An 8542-nucleotide genomic window follows, 5' to 3' on the forward strand; every position below is an offset into this window, starting at 1 on the left:
GAGGACATATGAGAAAATGAATAGCAATAGTAAGTCCGTAAAAAGATAAGCGGTAGAAAGAACTGCAGAGAAGTTACAGTATGTACAGAAAATCGGGGCTAGTTGTCACAGATTTTTTTGTAAAATTCATTTACTCACCCAGCTGTTGTTCTAAATCTGTATGATTTTCTATCTTTTGTGAAACACAAACGGTATAATGAAATCGAACGAGGACTGGTGCTCTCAAGGTCCAAAATGGCAATATTGTCACTAATATACCATAACAGCAGTCTATTTGACTCATGCATATTCAAGTGCAAGTCTTCAGAAGCCTTAACAGCTTTGCGTAAGGAAATGAGCTCTCCTGTGGCATTCATGTGAAAATTAGCGATGTTCCATTCGTGAACGAGTCATTCTTTTGATTCAAACCTTTCGGTTGACCCAGTTCAGAAAAATTAAGAAATAAGAAAACACATATCTATTAATGAAATGCATGTTTACCACTGTGATTTCATTTTGTTTACTTGTTTAAATAACAAATACTATATGATGACATAACATTATTTATAAACTATTTTATTATATTACTTTATTTAAAATTATCATATTATAAATTTTAACTTACATGATAAAATTCACACACACACACACACACACACACACAGTTTTGAAAAAGATCCAAAAAATACTGTTAATATTTCCTATATTTCATATTAATTACAATATTAATAAATAACCTGGTTTGCAACTATATCTAATTGTGCTTCTCTTTGTAACATACATCCACAAAGAAAAGAAAAAAACACATTGTGCTGTTAAAGAAAGAGGAAAAAGTCAGTTTAGTCAGGGAAAAAAAGTATCTATTCTAACAGAAAACGGCACAAAAAACCTCCACCATCAAAGCTATACTGGCTATAGAAACAATGGAGAAAAAAATGCATCATGGGAGCTTGTACGTGACCAGTTGGTGCTGAGATATGCTAGAGATTTACTCATATTTTACTGTTCTGCTTCCTTAGGAGTTCTATCAGGAAAATGTGTCATTAAAGTCATTCTCAGTTTTAAAATGTTCCTGTTGTCACAACATAGGCCCAATCTCCATACAGAAAGAAGTGTCTTACTGGCAGATTATTTTACTTTATTGCTTCATTTAATCATAAAGCATTCTGATTTTTACACTTTTAACAATAACAGTTCCAAAGATAAAAGAACCATTTCGGGTTCCCCAAAAAACTTTCAGTCTACAGTTTTTAAAAAGAACCATTATAAAGAACATTTAAATAATCTAAATTACCTTTTATTACTCTAAAGAATCTTTTGTGCAATGAAAAGGTTCCATAGATGTTAAAGTTTCTTCATGGAATCATCGATGCCAATAAAGATCCTTTATTTAATGTGTAACATAAAAGCCATTTAAGTTTATTGCAGAGGGTGTTTTAACAGACTTGCATGTATCTTAAGTAGAGATAGAGAGTGTGAATTTCAGTCTTATTTAAGCCCCAGATGTGGCATATCTTGGCTCAGTTTAGCAGGAATCTTGCTGAGGTGCAAAACAAACTTGGTCAAGTTTGTATGCCTCTCATTATGAATTCACAGAGGAGGAAGAGAGAGACGCTATGTGATGCAAGGCGAGAAAAAAAAAAGAAAAGGGTATTCTACAAATGCTGATGAACTGGGAGATATGATAAGCCTAAAACCTACGGTTTTCACTTTTTGTCATAGGTGCTAATTTGTGCACTGCTAAAACCAAATCAGTAATGTGTCTGCAAAAATAATTAACAATTAGTTAAACATTCAGTGCTGCTTTTGAGCTGAAGGTGGTGAGCTGAAGGTCACCTTGTCACACAAAGGTCAATCATCACAATCTCAGTATAACTGTGCAATGGGCTACATTTCATGATGCTGGAACCAGCATGGATTTTAGAGCATTCAAACGTGTTCCTAAAATCCCTAGCATAAAACAAAAATGCTGAAGTATGACTCATGACAAATATCCCACACTGCACTGATAAATGCACATACATAACTACAAAATAATAGAGTGTGTTAATAATGAATTATGTATGAAAACCAATTTTTATTGCCTGACATAAAAACACACATTGAAGGATGGACCTGAAGGATGGATCATTTAAAATATATGTATCTGTTTGTGAATTATATTCTGTTACATAGTCATCCATATTTGCCAAATATGTTAAGAACAGAAGGTAAAGGAGCATGCTAGACAGAGCCATATGAGCACAAACACAGTGATGGTTCAATGGCTCTCTCTTACCACATAGAAAAGTAATAATCAGTGGCTGATACACCAATACAAATAACCTGTCATCCTCCATTACAAATGCTATGGCCGACCTATTCCCTACATTAGCATGGGACACCGAAATAATTCACCTTGATTTACATACACAAACTGAAAAGGGTTCTCGCACAGATATATTTATCTCTCGGTTCTCCAAATACACTGGAAATAGATGGATGTTCTTGCCCTTGCACATATGTCTCTGTCCTCAAACGTGCAGGCTTGCCTGTTCTCTTCTCGGAAAACCCGGGTGGGAGTCAACCCTAAAAATTAATTGAATCTTTGATTTAATGATGAATCTATTCCGTTCTAGGATTCTGGAGTGACATTACTAATAGTGTGTTCATGCTCGATTTCCAAACTATTTTACATCCCAGAAGAGCCTTAATAACTAGTTGCATCCCAGTGGCTCTTTTAAAAATCACTTCCCTACTATGTAGTAAGCACAAAAAGAGTAGTATGAATGTCTAAATTCACAGTATTTAGACGAAAAGTACCCAGGTGACCTACTATTTTCAGGTGAGATTTGGAAGTACACATCTAATGGGTACTTTACTATCCCATGAGGCCACCTGAGAGGATTTGTGAATGGAACTAACGCTGGTAGGTCACATGACAATGGAAACATGGTGGAATATGTCCAGATTGTATTAATACTTCACACATTACTTAAAAGGACCTCCTCAGAGAGTAAGCGTTTTTAGACTCATGTTGTGCGTTACAGCAGAAGACATTGACTGGGTCAGTGAGCAAGTATTCCCCATTGCTGGGAACAATGTTTTGTGGTACAAAATCCACACTTACCAACATATTCACCACAGACCATCAATTAATAATGATGCTGAGTAATAATTACTCAACTGATCAATACTACAATACTATACTATATAATAAAATAATATGTATAGATATTTTTCATGGTAAAAAGAAATTATGTCTGAGTTTAGTGCATAAATTTATATATATGGACAAGGCTTTGCTATAATTAGCTGAATTTGAGACTTTTTTTTAAAATGTTTATAAAGTTAATTCTGCAATGAAACTGAAGTAGCAACAGATAATCGTAAATGAAAGATGTGGGCGACGTCTTGGTTTTATGGATCAGTTGTTTACTGGATTTTGAAAGTGGACATTGCACTTAAAAATGGAAGCAGATAAATGCGCATATTTGCACCAAAATGATTGGAAAAGTCTTCAATATGTCACGCTGGAGCCATTTTGAGTTGTAGTTTTGATTCCTGACACTAGAGGGTGGATAAGTATTTTTGATCGCATTTAAAAAAGGGTGCTGATTAGTTACAAACTGCAGGTTATAAAGTCAGAATAGTGGGATACAAACTTGCAAATGCATGAAATAAAGTCAGTTAAATCTTGCAATTCTGACTTTTTTTTTGCAAATGTAAGAAAAAAATTGTATGGCGCAATTCTGAGTTTATATCATGCAATTCTGATATTTTCGCAAGAATTGTAAGAAATAAACAATTGTGAGTTATAACGTCAAATTCTCTCAATTCGGACTTTATTTCTAATCATTTTTTTTTTCAATTGCGAGTCACATAATAGTGACTTTATAACTTGCCACTGCACAATAAATGGATTGGCATATCCAAATTATCCTATTTTATAGACAATGTGTTGATTATTCAAGTAGTATATGTCAAAATCAAGTAAAATTAGCCTGCGTCCCTACAAAGAATTACGATTAAACACTATAAGGTCAAATTAACAACAACAGCAACTAAAAAGCAAAGAAAAATAAATATATAAACAAATAAATTGTAATAAGGTCTATTGTATAAAACAGGCCTAGTTAGAGTCAATTTTCATCTAATGCCAACTTTAATCTTTACTATTTTCTAACAACAGAGAGTACTGTGTAAATGGTATTATGCTTAGTTCACACCTCAACTGTCCTGTTAGTTTTCCGTTTTTCCATCTCAGAGGAATCCACCTCTGTCATCATTCACTTTCACAAACTGATAACACATCACAGTCACTGTCCAACTCTTTGAAAGTTTGCTCTCTCCGTTTTGCTCTTTTCCTCTTTTATAATAGACAGGCAGGTCCTATTAGCCCTCTGCCAGTCTCATCTGTAGTCCTGACAGTCAGTAAGCAACTGCTGTGCCAAATTCTCTCTCTCTCTCCTCATGTCAACGGACATATGACTTTTCTATTTAGCTGTGGGGGAGATGAGCTAGATTCCAGTCACCCAACTACCTCACAAAACACCATCGCCACTCTCTAAAAAGCTGAAAGCACTGTGTGGGATGCAACAACAGTCAGAACTCATCAACAGTCTTCCAAATGGAAGCATAAGTGGTTTGTTGATGATGCATCACATACATCTTGAAAAACTTCAAAGAAGGGTTATGACAGAAGGCATGATTCAGTTAATACAGAGCTTGAACTTTGTGGCTGTGAGGTAAATTGTAATATTTGATGTAACCTACATGACATTTTTTTCATTGTATATATTTTGCATGTAGATTTATGAACTTTTAAGAAATGAGAGACTATTCATGGAATATTTGCATTAAAAAAATGTAGTGATGTAAAACGATTAATCGCGATTATTAATTGTGATAGTTTCTCTCCACATCACTCAAACAGCCTAAGCTATTCTGTGTCAGCCGTGCCACAAGGATGCGCTGTTTCTATGTGTATTATGCTTTGTTTTGACAGAATACAGTGCATCCTTGTGGCATGACTGACACAGATGAGTGTAGCAGTTTGAGTGATGTGGAGAGACGCAGAGGACACTGTTGACAATGGAATTATTGAATAAAGTCATTATTTTTGTTTTCTTTGCTTACAAACAGTATTCTCGTTGCTTCATAATGTTACGGTTGAACCACTGATGGCAGATGGACTATTCTGACAACAGAATAGTTGTCATACTTATCTGGACTTTGACAGTGTAACTTACTTGGCAGTCCATGGGACAGTCACAAGCCTCCCAGTTTTCATCCAAAATATCTTAAATTGTGTTTACGAAGACGAACGAAGCAGCTTTTACAGGTTTGGAATGACATGTGTGTAAGTGATTAATGACAAAATTTTCATTTTGGGGAGGAGTATCCCTTTAAACAATTATACATATTCAGTTGACCACCGTGACTTTTTCACATGAAGGGTAAGAAAACAAGCCTAAAAGAGAGTTCATTTCTTCAGACAGACTGCAAATGATTCATTCTTGAAGATGTTGCAAGTCTGTGTTTACACACAACAAACCTATCATTATTTTAATAGAAATTATTTTTTAAATCATTTATTATTCAACAGATTAATTCATCCAGAATTAGGAAGACATTTTGCTCTCACTGCGGGACTTTTCAGGGTCGAGGAAAATAAACTACAGAGTGGCAAGTTTCTTTCACGGCTTTGAAGTTACGTAAGTCTCACGTAGCAGTGTGCAGTTATGCAGTATTTATCACAGTGCATACACTTCCTGTCTGTGAACTCTTCTCTCAGGGGTTTAAATTAGTTCCTCTCCAGGGATAATCCTGAGCTGGGGACTAACCAAGCACAGCACTCACAGCTTGGTGCCAACACAGCCACTTCACGTTTCCAAATGACCCAATTTCTCCCTCCTCTTCATCCTCCCTTTTTCCCCCTTGCTGCATTTTCTCTCTCTTATACATCATCCTTTTTTCCACCTTTCGTCCTTTTCTTGTTTTTACTGATTATTCTTTCGTTCTGCTCCTGTTACTCCTAATGGGGCCTTGCTTATCATGCTGTTGACATGACTGATAATAGGTTAGTTTCGCTGGAGAAATTGACTGACATGTGATTGATGGCAAATTCTCCCACTCTTTCTAATATACAGTATATAAACATATATACACCAGAGAGAAAAATGCATATATGTAGATGCAGACATACAGTGTAGAGGTTGGCTCTGTTCAACATACTGCAGAGAATAAATAGAAAAATTGAGTGTGCCAGATATTACCTCAAGGGCAAGATGATAGACCGGATTTGAAGGTGACTGTGGTATAAAGGAAAGATAAAAATGCAAATATTAAGAGAAAAAGACACGAGGAGGGAAGGAAAGAGGGATTAAAAATAATAACATAAATAGAGACATAAATCAATGCTAAGGAAAAAAATATTGTTGCACAATAACAACAGCTGGATGGAAATGTGGGAATGTTTGCAAGAAATACCAGAGAGTGGAATAGGGGTTATGTACAACAGACTGGCGTACTGTGTTAACCTGGTCTCGCTGCTTCCGGTTCAAGCGTTTTGCATGTGCTTTGTTAAATATCAAAACAGTAAAATCAGTAATAAAGTGAAATATTATTACAATTTAAAAAGACTATTTTCTATTTTAATAGATTTGACAATGTAATTTATTGCCGTGATGGCAAAGTTGAATTGTCAGGAGTCATTACTCTATTCTACACCATCACATACTTACTTATTTAATTCATCTAAATACTTATTTAGAAAAATAATATAAGTGTATGACAATGCTGTTTTTGTGTGTGCGATTGTTGGATCTATTCATGCATGCCTCTCTGTGTGAGATCAAGTCGACACACATACCAGCATGAGACATCTTATTTTTTGATGTGTCTAGTGATTTTAAAGCCATGTTTAATGAAGCAGAATGCTGCCATTATGTGCTCATGCAGAATCATTAGTCACCTCTAGCATTCCGCACCATCACACCTAAACCCTAATCCATAACAGTCCCTGTTGAAAAACACACCTGGCGTTACCCTCACCCTGCATGGATGAACACCGCTACCCACTGAACACTGAAATATAAACATTATCACAATACTGAACCATGTCAACTTTGCTATTTCTTGCACACACAGTATGTCTAAAGAATAAATCCACATGCTGCATATTCTAAGAACTTCATAACACCAACGTTCTGAGAATTTTCACTTAACTGTCCATTTTACTGAATATGGAGTTTATGTTTCAGCAATGGCAGCAGAAGTTTAATTCGCTGACTCCGGTTTTGTTGCTCAGTTTTAAATGGCCCATGTCTATTGGGAACTCACACTGGAATAAAATTATTGCTTTACTTGCCTTTTGGTTGCTTCTGAGGAAAAAAAGGAAAAAGAAGTTGTGAGGAAAATGTGCAACGCAAAATCAAGCCTTTTTGAAGCACAGTAAGCATAAAGGAGTGTAATAGACTATGACGGCTCACCTCAACATTAACCACCCCAGCAAAAAAAAAAAAAACTAAGAAAAAAAAGGGTGTCTCTCTTTCTCTTGACAAATGTCATGAGGACAGCAGACAAGAAAGCATCAATAATGACTCTTGCTCTCTTGTCTCAGGCATGAACGTTGATGGACAGCATTTATACACACTTTCAGTTCTCGTCTGATAAAGCTAATTTGCTAAGACACAATGAATTGCTTCCGTATGATAATTATAACTCATGATATACTGAGTAAACAGAAGTAAATAAGCTGTTTGAAAATGGTTGGCATTGTGTAAGCATGTATAATATTGAAATAATGTGAACCCGTGACCTTTCGAAGAGTCTTGAATACATTAAAAACCATCTGGCATAATTAGATGGGAATTATGCATAATTTACAGTAGGGTACAGTACATTCCTCTGCATGCCATCACGCAAACATTTTCCTAGCCTTTTGTTAGCCTTGGAGCTAAAGAAACACGCAGAAGAGGTTTTTGTGTTCCTGTTTTGTTGCAAGCATGAATTTGAGATTTAATTACGCGACTTCTCATTATATAGGTTTATTATGGACTTTGAATTTACCCCGCCAGTATTACTATTCATTTTATATCTTAATTAAAATGTTTAATGATTATCTTCGAGACATAGTCTGGTAACAAGATGAGACTCTGCCCTAGGGTTAAGTTATTTGCCTTAATTAAAAGTCCATGCAATAATGTAGCCGAACTGTTTCTAAATACATGATCCAAATCTTTGTCTTCATGACAGCCGTTCATTAGGACCTTATTATCTGCAATAGTTCAAGCTTATTTATGTCACAATTTGGAGCTGTAATTATATTCATGAACCTTGCAATCAGCTGTCACTGCCGTGTTCAGTGTTCATTCACACTTCATGAACAAAGTTGGAATCAATCAAACTTCCCTGACCTCTGGCTCACTGGGTCGAATGCTGGATCAGTACACAGACACAGTACACAGACACAGTGCAAAGGGGTGAGCATGGCTAGTCATCACACTTTTACTCAAGATCAGTTTCTGTATAGAAGCATACATTAAAGTCTTGGCTACAAAAAGGATATTGATTATATCCA

This window comes from Carassius auratus, chromosome 8 (genome assembly GCF_003368295.1).
Source record: "Carassius auratus strain Wakin chromosome 8, ASM336829v1, whole genome shotgun sequence".
Classification (NCBI taxonomy): Eukaryota; Metazoa; Chordata; class Actinopteri; order Cypriniformes; family Cyprinidae; genus Carassius; species Carassius auratus.